Source organism: Theobroma cacao, chromosome 10 (assembly GCF_000208745.1).
Source record: "Theobroma cacao cultivar B97-61/B2 chromosome 10, Criollo_cocoa_genome_V2, whole genome shotgun sequence".
Lineage (NCBI taxonomy): Eukaryota > Viridiplantae > Streptophyta > Magnoliopsida > Malvales > Malvaceae > Theobroma > Theobroma cacao.
This window is the reverse complement of record NC_030859.1, coordinates 19,385,220-19,399,443: the sequence shown is the minus strand read 5'-3', so window position 1 is coordinate 19,399,443 and position 14,224 is coordinate 19,385,220. Positions and strand designations below refer to the sequence as shown.

General features: G+C 33.2%; 1 pseudogene; it reads right to left on the bottom strand.

Moving 5' to 3' along the window:
* LOC108663656 lies at window positions 6,798–13,865 on the bottom strand (annotated as a pseudogene).

Genomic DNA, 14,224 nt, shown 5'->3' with positions numbered 1-14,224 from the left:
GAAATGCATTACAATGTGAAAGAAAATTTTAAAGGTTTAAATCCTAGAAACAAAATAGAGCTATATGAATAAGGAAGTAATCAAATCAAGGCTTCCACTTGAAATTCTTTAGTTCTTATCGAGAAGATTCCAACATATTTCGTAACAATGCTAAGGAATTGACTTCGCTTTCACTTAAAATAGGAGAAGACTTGATAGAAGCTATCTCTTCATTAATTTTGGAAATATTAGCTTCCTTCATTTGCACCTTTTCTTTATTTACTTTGAGAGAAGATTCAATTTGATCCTTCTTGTGATACAAAGCATCTATTTCCTCTTCAAGTTTTGTTAATTCAGCTTGCAAACCATCAGCCTCCTCAACAAATTTACTCTTAAAAGACTCCTCATTTGTGAGACGAATAACAAATCTTTGAAGCTTCTCGTTTTGATCTTTTGAAGATGCACTACTAAAGGATGATTCGAGGTCAACAAATTTGTGAACTTGTCCAAAGTATTCTTGGACCATGTTCCTTAATGAGGATGAATCTACAGTCTCAACCCTTTCTATTACATCAAGAACCTTTTGAACCTCAATGGTAAGAGAAGAAACTTGATCGAAGGGAGTTTTGACAATTTTTTGTTGAATGCTCTCCCATAAGGTCATGATAAGCTTTGAATGACAATCATGGATTACCTTATTAGCACTAAATTTAGAAGCTTCTGGAAGTGCAAGATGACTAGCCTCGGCACACAACTCGGGCATACTCTTAGAAGCATCAACAATTTCCTTAGTGATTACATGAGGAGAAATATTTTCTTGACTTGAAGATGCGTTTGAAGTCTCTTGAGCAAAGTAGTTTCCTATCTCTGTTGCAAGCTTGTTAAATCCATGAGGATTAGAAACTAAAGCTACACTAATAGTAGGAACTACTTCATCGATAACCTCTTTGGTTGGAACCTGGCTTTGAAGCTTAAAAAAAATGAATAAAAGTTAGTTCCACAAAACAGTAAAAAAAAAAAAAAGATCACAAATTCATGATGAAATGACCAAGCCATTGAAGTTTTCTGGAAGTAAAAAAAAAAACTCGGAATGTCTTCAAGAAATGAAAAGCCAGAAGGGTATGATACCTTTTGTTTCTTTGGTGTGACTCGCTTCTAATGTTTCTCACGATCAGTTTCACTATCAGAATCTTCAATAGCTATTGCACCTTGGTGCCCAGAAATTTTCTCAAGAATTCCTTGTTCAGCATTTGTAAGTGGAAGCAATTGAAGGCTTTATGCTTTTGAAGGTTCATGGTGTTCGTCTTTACTAGAGAAATTGGTTGTAACAAGCATTTGATTCTCGCCTTGTTCTATTTTGGAAAGCTTTTCCTTTTGTAGTCTTGAGCGTTTGGATGGAGTTTGATGGGTACTAGAGATCAAAGCTTCAACATTATGTTCAAGGAAGGGATTATGAACTTGGGACCACCATTCCATATAACTCGTGGTGACATGATCATTAATATCCAAGGGACGAGCTGGAGAAATTAATCTAGACTGAGTATTAGAAAGTGTGCAAGTTTGCCAAAATTTCAATAAGTCATCCACTGAGCCAAAGTGAATATCAGTCTTAAGATTTCCAGGAATATCTTGACAAAAGCCAAATTGTTTTCCAAATCGATGAGGACTATATGGCTCTATAATAATAGTGTTATGGCATCGAACAGGCAAGTAGCTCGAACGAACACTTACTAAATAATCATGTCGCGAAGGATCTAGTGGTCTAGTGTCAAGGATAACCTCACCTCAATTTTTGGAATATAAATTTGCATCCCATACTAATTTTGTATGAATCAAGTTACGAGCTTCTTGTTCACAAAAATATTTAGCCCCACCTTCTCCAGAGAATTTCACCATCATGGGTCCAACTACTACTTGTGGAGTCGAAAAATGAGTTTCAAAATAATGACCCAACCACCCATAAACATAATGGATAGGAAAACATGCATCCGAAGAACTAGCTTGAGTAGAAAGGGCAATCTGATCAAGCCCTCGATAGATATGGACAAGCACTGGAATGGCAAGATTAATGCCTTTAGAACCAGTAGCTATAAGGCTAGCAATCTTAAATGTCTCAAGTCAAATGATAGATTCTATACTGGGGAAAACAAATACACATAGCCAACAAGAAAAGAAAGCAACCAAATACGTATCAGCCTCATGATTTTCTTTAACACCAAGTGCGCTGCATGCCTTAGCTCCAGTCGAGGCCCAAGCTTCATGTTTTTTGATAACTCCAGTAGGGTTGTGTGTGGCTTTAGGGCGAGTTGACTTTTTAGCTTTACGAGCTAGAGGTTTTTGATAGCGTAATTTACCTTGAAACCAAAAGTTGATCCAATTGTCAATAGAGACTTTGCCTTGACCATCGCTTCTTTTGTGTAAATAATGAAAGGCAGCAAATAAGTATTCACAACTTTTTGGAAGAAATCTTTTCCCATTAGCACCAATGCCAATCAATTCTTTAGTGGAAGGAATGACTTCATCATAAAACCAACCATGAATAGGAAGACCACCCAATTTGTGCAAGTCCCATAATGATAAGGAAGCCTCCCCAAAGGCGATATGAAGGGTGTTCGTGGTTGGACACCAACTCTCACAAAATGCTCGAATGACATCTTTGTTACGATCATAAGTATATAAAGATGCGAAAATAGCATCTGCCATCTTCATGTCACGTAAAAGCTTCTCATATCGAAATAACACATCTTCAGTCCACTCCCAATATTTGGGAATATACTTAAATTCTCCATTGATCATGAAAGAACTACCCTAATAAGCCTCACCAGAAATTATACGGCTTGCCAATGTGATAAATTCCTCTTGACTGAAAGTTTTGTCATGAAGATAAGATCAGAGACATCGAGCTATTGAAGAAGATTGTGAGATCTTGATTGGCTTAGAAGTCCATTCTTCTAAAGTTGTAGGAGCATTAAGTGGTTGAGATGCTAAAAAACGACCAACTATAGGTCTCGCCATGGGAAGAAACAACCCCTTCTTCATATCTTCATCCTTGTTCGAAAGAATGACAAGTTGATTTTTGAAGTCCTTGAAGTATACCATGATAAATTGTGTGCTAGTATAAAGAGCACCTCCCAAGGATCAACAAGTGCTATTATAAAGAGCACCCTCCGAGGATAATAAATTGTGTGCTAGTATAAAGAGCACCGTCTAAGGATCAACAAGTGCTATGATAAAGAGTACCCTCCAAGGATAATAAATTATGTGCTATTTTAAAGAGCACCCCCCAAGGATCAACAAGTGCTATTGTAAAGAGCACTACTTTAAATTGTTGCCAATTTCTCCCACTTCAATTCAAGTATCTTGCATGACAATTGAAACGTGGCTTGGCAATGGTTTTTTTTAGCATAATAATTTGCAATTGCTTGGCAATTTGCATGGATCAAAAGTGTGGCAAAATATTATTTGCATAGCTTGAAACGTGGCAAGGAAATTTTGCATCGGTTTACCATGTAAACAAAATAAGAATTGAGAAAGTAAAGATATTTTTACCAACAAGAACTAGGCGGCTTTTGCTTAACGTTGGGGAAATCTCAAATCTACCGGTCTTCAACCATGAATTGGAGCACGAACTGCAGCAATCGCAACCAAAATATTGTGGATTCCAATATTTTGATGTGCAGAAAATTAACAAGGGAATTCCCTTTTTCTAGAGTAAAAAGACAAAGTCCTTGTTGATTAAGGAATGTAATCCTAATTGCAATATACTTCTTTAAATAGTTTTATTACAATATACCTCTTTCAAAATTATAGTCTTATTGCAATATACTTCTTCAAATAGTTTTATTGCAATATACATCTTCCAAGATTATGATTCTCTTACTAATGAGTAAGCATAATTCAAATTTAATTTGGATTGCAAGTATACCAAGACACATTAGGATTTTAAGAAATCCTAAAAATTTTAAAATTTCAAGACTTGTCCACTTGTCACATTCAAAATCATGTGTGAACAAGTCTTGAGGGCGCATTTGTAGAAGGAGAAAAAAATTATCAGCCAATTACGTGCCGCCACGTGGATTTAATGATGTCATAACCATGTAATTAATTATAAAATAATTAATTTATTGGTTGGATTATTTTAAAGACATATAGTTGAACCAAATCTCCTATTGGTATATATTTATCCCTTGAGATAATATTTAGATTGGACCAATCAAAAATTAGTTATTGGTCATTCAATTTATCTATAAATAAATCAATTTAATTTACAGATAATATTTATATTTTTGACCAATCAAAAATTAGTTATTGGTCATCCAATTTATCTCTAAATAAATCAAGATAATTTAGAGATAATATTCATATTTTTGACCAATCAAAATTTAATTATTGGCCATTTAATTTATCTCTAATAATTATATTAATTTAGAGATAAAAGTCAAATTGGATTATTTAATTTATCTCTAAATAAATTGAGATAATTTAGAGATAATATCTAACTTCGGCCAATCAAAATTCAAGGATTCAAGGTCCGGCCAATCAAAAGACTTTTAATGAGTCATTATAATTTATCTCTAAATAAATTAAAATAATTTTGAGATAATTCAAAGACATTACATTCTCATCAAAGTCTCCCACCAAACATTATAAATAGGGGGCTCCCCCAAGCCATTTGGATTGATTGAGAGGCATTCGAAAATTCAGAGGCATTCAAAGATTGGGAGCATTTGAAGATTGAGAGCATTTCAGAGATCTAGAAGAATAGAAGATTTTTGAAGTGAAGATCAAGCAACAACGAAGTTCGTGATCAAGCGGCAACGAAGTTCGTGATCAAGATATCAAGTGAAGTTCGTGATCAAGATATTGTGTTTGTGATCAACATTAAGTCGTGAAGACCCTTGAAGCGAAGATCAAGTGTTCGTGATCAAGACTAAGTCGTGAAGACCCTTGACGCGAAGATCAAGTGTTCGTGATCAAGACTAAGTCGTGAAGACCCTTGACGCGAAGATCAAGTACGTTCGTGATCAAGACTAAGTCCAAGTTTGCGACTCTTGAAGATAAATTGAAGAAATTAATCAGAGAAATTTTCAGAGATCATCACTTACTTCATCAAATTTTTGTATTTGTCTCATAATTTTCAAGTCAAGAAATTTCGACGAGAAATTTGTGTGTACACTGCCATCTGGAAAACTTCTCGCACCGTCCTAGCTCCCTCACCAACATATTTTTGAACAAGCTCACTTCCAATAACACGGATGAAGCAAGCATCTGTTCTATTTGCCACAGCCCTTGCAAGAAGGGTCTTATCAGTTCCAGGAGGACCACAAAAGAGAACACCTTTAGGCGGATCAATCCCAACCTTAACAAATTTCTCAGGATATAACATGGGCAGCTCAACAACTTCTCGCATCTTTTCAGTCTGCTACTTGCATCCACTAACATCATTATAGATGACATCAGGCTTCTTCTCCACAGATATCATGGTCACACTTGGATCAATTTTTGGAGGTAAGGGAATCTGTATCTGATTTTTATTGCGATCCAACCAAAAACGCATGCCTTCTTCTATGTCAGTGGGGAAACTTTGTCCCCCAGCCCCATAACAAACTTAGCAATTGGTTTTACGTTAATAACCTATTTAGCATCCTCTGTGTAGTTAATTATGTATTGATATATTTTAATTGTCTACCTTAGTGTGTATATCTATCTTAATCAGCCACCATCTTATCAAACACAAAACTCTGATGAAACTACAAGTTAATTATGTATTGATATATCTTAATTGTCTACCTTATTGTGTATATATATAAAAGGTTAATCCTATTCTTATTCAACTAAATAATTTTAGTCTAACTAGATAATAGTATTGTATAATAACTCTAACTAAATTATTAGTATAATTATCTTAATAATAAAAAAATTGAAGAAGTTGGGTGCGAATACAAATGAAGAAGAAATAGCACTGGTGTTCCTTGCATCACTTCCCGACTCTTTTATTAATGAGGTGGAATATCTGATTCGTGCTGAAAAGATGAAAACTCTAGTTGAAGCACGAGAAGAGTTGAAGGGAACCAAGAAAGAGAATATACCGGACAGCAATACAGTCAGCGAAAATTCCAAGAAACGATCCTAGGGATCAAGACTCCGGTACCTAGTTGATCTGAAAGCCCCGTGTCTCTGGCTGTCTCAATTCATAAGTTTAACCTGAGGCCTTTTAATTTCAATTGTTATGCTTTCAATTTTGAAGTGTTATGTTTTTAATTTTCAAGTGTTATGCTTTTAATTTTTGAATTGGACAAATATTATATAGTGTGATAATTTTAATTTTCAAGTCTCTTACCAAAATTCTTATGTCATTTCCGAATTGGACAACTATTGTATAGGGTGATTATTTTAAAGCCAGATTTACCGAATATTTTAAGATAATGCAAGTGTGCAACCCCACGTGGCTCTTCTCAATTCTAAGTCATTACTTTTGAATTAGTCAATTGAATACCTTTAAGATGATGCAAGTGTGCAACCCCATGTGTGCTCTTCTTAGTTCTAGTTCATCATTTTCGAATTGGACAATTGAATATCTTTAAGATGATGCAAGTGTGCAACCCCATGTGTGCTCTTCTCAGTTGTAATTCGTCATTTTCGAATTCTACAATTGAATACCTTTAAGATAATGCAACTGTGCAACCCCATGTGTGCTCTTCTCATTTATATTTTGTCATTTTCAAATTGAACAATTGAATACCTTTAAAATAATGTAAGTGTGCAACCCCATATGTGCTCTTCTTAGTTCTAATCATAGAACTGGATGAAATATTTGTTCAGAAATTTGCAGGATCCAAGGTGTCGGGCCTGTTAGTTACCATCAGAACTTTGATGTTTCCACGGGCATCAAACCCGTCAAGCTGATTGACAATCTCAAACATTGTTCTCTACACGTCATTATCTCCACCAACACCATCATCAAAACGTGCACCCCAACAGCATCAACTTCATCAAAGAACACGATGCATGCTTTTTTGGAACGTGCCATCTGGAAAACTTCTTGCACCAACCTAGCCCCACACCAACATGCTTCTAAACAAGCTCACTTCCAATAACACGGATGAAGCAATCATCTATTCTTTTTGCCACAGCCCTCGCAATAAGGGTCTTACTAATTCCAGAAGGACCATAACAGAGAACACCTTTAGGCAGATCAATCCCAAGCTTAACAAATTTCTCAGGATGTAGCATGCGCAGCTCAACAACTTCTCGTATCTTTTCAATCTGATCCTTGCATCCACCATCATCATTATAGGTGACATGACATCAGGCTTCTCCTCCACAGTCATCATGGTCACACATGCCTTCCTCTATGTCAGTGGGGGAAACTGTCACCTAGCCCCACAACAAACTTAACAATTTGCTTTACGTTAATAACATATTTAGCATCCTTTGTGTTGGGATTGATTATTTTTGTGCATCTTGCAATTTGGAGAGGTTGCTTCTTCTGCATCATTTGCTTAACTGATACAAGATCCCATTGACTTGGTGCAGCTAGCCCAGTGTCTGATTCTTTGATACCACAAAGGTCATTCACCTTTTTGGCCATCTCTTTGATTTCTGTCAGAAAATTTGAGAAGAAGAAGAAATTTTGAGAAGAAAGAAAAGTCTGACTTTAAGGGCGTGAAGTAACACTTTCTTTAAAGTATTTTCTCAATTTCCAGGATACAATAAAATTCTTAACACACTTACTAGAATAGTGAAAATGGTAGTGTAAGAACATTGTTTATATAATAAGCCAACGTATATATCTTTCAATGAAAAGACTAGTTTTCTTTCATATTATAACTCTTCAAATAGTAATTTCCTTTCATAATCTAACTACTCAAAAGTTATATGTAATAAGATACCTTTTTCCTAACTCTTCAATCATGACTTTTCATCAATAAGCACTATTCACAAATAACCTTTTATTATTTAATCCAAAAATTAAAATAATAAAATTAATTGCTTATTAACGTTTTAATTCAAGAGTCCAAATAACAACATTAGCAAACTATCTAATAATTCCCTGCTAATTTGAAATGTTGGCTTTTCTTATAATATATATATATATATATGTTTCTACCTTTCACACAAATAAATTTTATGCATACAAGAAGATATCTCTCACTTTAAACAATGAATTAGTGAATGCATCTCAAAACCCTAATGAAGTAAATGGTGCCCAAAGATTGAATCTCGACTCTTAGTGTTAAAATTAAAGATACATCACTCATAATATTCATTTATATTTTTGTAAGTGGTCATTCACTTTTAGCACCATAATAGCCATGTGCTTATCTTGTTCATAATAAACATTTACAAGAGAATCTCCAAATTCTTCTTATTGAAGCGGCACCACTCCTTATGTTTATTTAGGTGGAGTTTTCATTAATGTCCCTATTACTCTAGACATTTTTCTTCCCATAATACAATATTCAAACTCCATTAAGAGTATAAGCTCAACCTTTATATGCAATGGATTGCACTATTTTCAAACAAGATTTTAAGGAATGGATTCTAATAGTGCATCACAAACACATAACAATAACTTGTTTTTACCCATTGAACTTTGTAATTAGAGGTTACTAGTTAAAAGTTAGGTTCCCACTATTGGTGTCTAATAAGGATCTTAAACCTATTCCTTTTGTAGTAATACTTACCAAATCCCTTAGTAAACCTTTTGTTAGAAGATTTGCCAAATTACTTGCAGATTTAACATATGTTATGGTAATTACCCCACTAGAAATTAATTCTATAATATAATCATGTCTTAAACTAATATGTCTAGATTTTCTATTATAGACATCACTATATGCTTTAGACATTGTAGCAGTGCTATCATAATATAAGGAAATAGCTAGCATCGATTATGGCCACAACTCTATATCTAATAACAAATTTCTTAACCATTTCGATTCCTTTCCTGCTATAGCTAAAGCTATAAACTCAAACTCCATTATTGAATGTGAGATGCAAGTTTGTTTCTTAGATGTCCAACTAATGGCACCACCTCCTATTGTAAAAATCCAACTTGAAATGGACTTGTTATCATTTACACTAGTAATCCAACTTGCATCAAAATATCCTATTAATACCCTTGGATAGTTTGAATAATGTAAGCCAAAATTTTTAGCTCTTTAAATATATCCAAGAACTCTCCTAATGGCTTTCTAATGAATTTTATGAGGCCTACTTGTATATCTTGATAATTTGTCGATTGCAAATACAATATTTGGCCTAGTTTAATGTGTCATGGTCCTCTTGTAGACGTGAATCCCACATCATCGAGATAATACTCTCAATGAGTGAGCCACAAAGTCCCACATCAAAGAAAAGTTCTCAACGAAGAGTAAGGGTGGATGTCATGGGAGCCATGAATCCCACATTGACTATGTACTAGAGTGATACTGAGTATATAAGGGTTCACACTACCTTTAACCTGTGAGGCACCTTTTGTGGGACAAAACCATGAGACCAGTGGGCTAAAGGGGACAATACCTCACAAGGTTGGTGTGGATCATGACAATTGGTATTAGAGCAGACTCTGAGTACTAGCAATGTGCCACTAAGGATAATGGACCCTTGTTGAAGTGGGGGAGGATGTCATGCTCCTCGCGTAAACATGAATCCCACATCGTCGAGATAATGCTCTTAACGAGTAAGCCATAAAGTCTCACATCGTAGAGAAACTCCAAGCGGGGAGTAAGGTAGATGTCAAGGTCCTAAAGAAGGGAGTCATGAATCCCACATTGGCTATGTACTAGAGTGATATTAGGAATATAAGGATTCACACCACCTTTAACCTATGAGGTGCCTTTTGTGGGACAAAATCATGAAGCCAGCGGGCCAAAGCGAACGATATGTCACAAGGGTTGGTGTGGACCGTGACATAATGCATAGCGTACATAATGCTTCCAATAGCCCTAGCTTATTCAAGTTGTGTAATTACTTGGTCACCATTCTCATGATTTTTATACTTGAGTCATATGGAGTACTAAATTCTTTTATGTTGAGATGTTTAAATTTATTGATCAATTTATCAATATAGTGACTTTGATTAAAAACATAACCACTATTATGTTTCTTAATATTAATACCCAAAATAGTATCAACCTCATTCAAATCTTTCATTTTAAATGCAAAGGTTAAATATTTCTTTGTTTCATTTATCTGATCATGTTATTGCTAAATATTAGCATATCATCAACATAAAGACATATATTATTACTTCATAATTTTTTGTAAATTTTGAGTAAACGCACTTGTCAACCCCATTATGTTTAAAACCATAAAGAAATATGGATGAGTCAAATTTCTCTTGCCATTGATTAGGACCTTGCTTTTGCCCATACAGTGATTTAACCAATTTACAAACTTTTCTCTCATTTCTAGGAAGTATAAAACCTTCTGGTTGTTCCATATATACTTCTTCCTTTAAATCACTATTTAAAAAGGTCGTTTTAATATCCATTTGATTTATATGCAACTTATAGATCGAAGCTAGTGCTATAAGTGTTCTAATGGATGTCATTTTAGCTATTAGAGCATATGTATCAAAATAGTCTATGACTTTTGTTTGTTTGAAACCTTTAGAAACTAATATTAATTTAAAGGTTTGTATGAAACCATTGGTATTATATTTCCTTCTAAACACTCATTTACATCCAATTGATTCAGAATCTAAAGGTAAATCAACTAAAACCCATGTATTATTAGACACTATTGAGTCCATTTCATCATTTGCAACTTCTTTTCAAGAAGCCGCATATCTTGAAGACATTGCTTCACTGAAAGTTTTGGGGTCTTCATCTACACTTAGTAGAATTGATGTTTTATTTAGTATTTTGGTTCTATCTCCTTCAATTAGAAAAACAATTGATTCTGGAGAAATATAATCAGAATATAAATGTTTCTCTTTTCTCAATCTTTAACTCCTTTTTGGCTCAATAGATTCATTAATTTCTTTTCTTTTTCACCAACTATTGGAGCCATTTCAACTTGCTTTTCTTTTTCCAAATTAGCAAAATTGTAAACAAATTTGTTTTCAAAGAAATCAACATGTACAGATTTAACTATAACATTAAAATTTAGATTAAGTAATCTATACACTTTTGAATTTTGTGCATAACCACCAAAAATACTTTTGATGCCTCTAGGTCCTAATTTTGTCTCATTAGAATATGTGATTTTATAATAAACTAGACACCCCCACACTTTAAAATAATTCAAATTTTGATTTTTTGCCATTATTTCATAATTCATATAGTGTCATAAGTAATTTCTTTTAAGGAATTCTATTGCTCATATGACATCCTGTCAAAAGTGCTTTTCCCCAAAGATTAAAAGGGTCTTTACATTTAAAAATGTATTATTTACTATATCTACTAGCGTTCTATTTTTTTTTTCGGCTAATCCATTATGTTGGGGGTGCATAAAGAGCTGTTCTTTGATAAATTATTTCATTCTCTTTACAAAATAAAAAAAACGAGTCTAGAAAATATTCTTTTCCTCTATCACTTTGAAAAATTTTAATTTTCTTTTTTTTTTAATATTCTACAATATTTTTAAATTCCTTGAATTTGACAAATGCTTCATCTTTTGTTTTCATTAAATAAACATGAGTGAAGCAAGAATAATCATTAATGAACATTATAAAATACCTTTTCCCTCCCTTTGTCAGTAAACCATTTAGTTTACAAAGATCAAAATGTATAAGTTTTCATAATTTTGATTTTCTTTCAACTTTTGGAAAAGGTTTCTTAGTCATTTTTGCCTTAACACAAATTTCACAATTTTCAAAACTATCTTTTTGACATGAAATATAACCATGTCTTGACATAAATTTTAAAGATTGAAAATTTAAATTACCTAATCCAACATGCCATAAATCATAATAAAGCTCAACAGTATACGGCAAAGAATTATTCATTTCATTGATATTGAGTTTGACTATTCAGTCACAAGAATATCCTTTTCCAACAAATACAATATTTTTTTATACTACAACCTTATCAAATTCTAGTACAATCTTAAAACCATTCTTACACAAGAAATGTGCAAACAAAAGATTTTTTCTCATTTCAGGAACATGGAATACGTTAAAGTAAAGTTAATTTCTACCTTGACATAAATTTTAACTTAACCATTCCTTTGCCAAGCACTTTAGCAGGATTATGGTTCCCCATTAGAATTTCTTCTGGTCTCTTGAGTTCTTCATAACTCTTGAACTGCGTTTTGTCATTACAAACATGAATAGTAGCATCAAAATCTAACCACCGTTCTGAATGTTTTGTTACAGTAGCTATGTTTACTTTGGTAACCATTCTAATATGCATTTCAGTCACCATTGCAACAAGCTCTTTAACATCATGTTCAATGAGGTTTACTTTGTTTCCAAAACTAGAAACAGCAATCTTGTTTTCAAGATTTTCAAAATTTCTGAACTTGCACTCCTTGATAAAAGTCCGTTCTTTCTACAATGATAAAATATTTTATCACTCTTATATTTCTTAAAGTCAATTTTTTGGACTCTATTTCTTTTTAATTTTCTAGAACCTTTTTTTTTTTCATTGACGACCCAAGAATGAGTGCATCTCTAACACGATTTTCTACCTCAACATGCAAACAAGTTTGAAACTCTTCAATAGTAAAAGTTTCAAGAGAATGCAAAATTTTCTTCCTATATTTATTCAAAGAAGGTGGAAGCTTGGACAAAAATGCTCTTACTTGAAGTGAGTCAGGAATTTTGATTTACAATTTGTTTAATTTAAAGGCTAGAATTCATAACTCATGTACTTGAACCATAATAGGTTTGGTATCTGTCACGGTAAACTCGAAGTATCTCAATACAAGAAATTTATCTGTACCTTTTTGTACGTTTCCTCATGTGTAGTCCACATTTTCTTTGTTGAAGTCTTATGTCTGCAGAGTTCATACAATCGATCAATGAGAGAATTGAGAATGTATCCACAACATATAAACTCGTCATGTTTTCGTTTCTCCATGTTAACGTCAGTAGTGGTTATGGCAGCAGTTGTTATAGCAATGATGTTTTCAAAAGATGTTGCTTCTATTGGCATGATCTCTTTTGGATTTGATGGTTGGTCCGTTTCAAAAAACATAATAAATTTTCAATGTGGTTAATAGGAATACCATCTTGTCCCTCTATCTACTGAAATTCGTTCCATTGAACTGATCAAGTTTGTTCACTTCTTAATTTTTGAAGTGAACCTTCGCACTTGAATCTAACCCAGTCTCCATTATGAAATAATTGCAAAAAAATTTTACAGAGAATACCTTAAGATTGTTACAAAATTTGAGAATAAGGAGAAATTTTGAGAAGAAAGAAAAGTACGACTTTGAGGGTGTGAATTAACACTTTCCTTAAGTTATTTTCTCAACCTCCAGAATACAATAAAATCCTTAACACACTTATCAAAATAGTGAAAATGGCAGTGTAAGAACGCTATTTATATAATAAGCCAACGTATTCGTCTTTCAATGAAAGACTTGTTTCCTTTCATAATATAACTCTTAAATAGTAGTTTCCTTTCATAATCTCTAACTGCTCAAAAGTTCTATGTAATAAGGTAACTTTTTCCTAACTCTTCAATCATGATGTTTTATGAATAAGCACTATTCATAAATAACCTTTTATTATTTAATCCAAAAACTAAAATAATAAAATTAATTGCTTATTAACGTTTTAGTTCAAGAGTCCAAATACCAACATTAGCAAACAATGAAACAATTTCTTTTTCCACTTTCTTGATGCTATTAGAATATGGACCTAAACCATAGGTTTTCAATAACGCGATATCGTCTTCATCAAATGGCTGATGATTGTTCTCAGCCACCATTTTTACCAGTGCCACCATCTTATCAAACACAAAGCTCTAATACTATTTAAAAAGAAGAGAAATTCTTATATAATATAAAACTGTAAATTATGTATTAACAAATCTTACCTGGCTGGATAAAGTGTATATATATATATATATAAGTCTAATTCTAATGCTGAGCAAAAAAAAAAGAAAGAAAATCTAATCGTAATCTTTTTCATAGTCTAAGTACTCTTAACTAATTACCTAATCTAACTAGGCAATAGCATTATCTAATAACTCTAACTAAATTATTTGTATAATTATCTTAATAATACATTGAAGGAATTGGGTGTCAATATGAAGGAAGAGGAAATAGCACTGGTGTTCCTTGTATC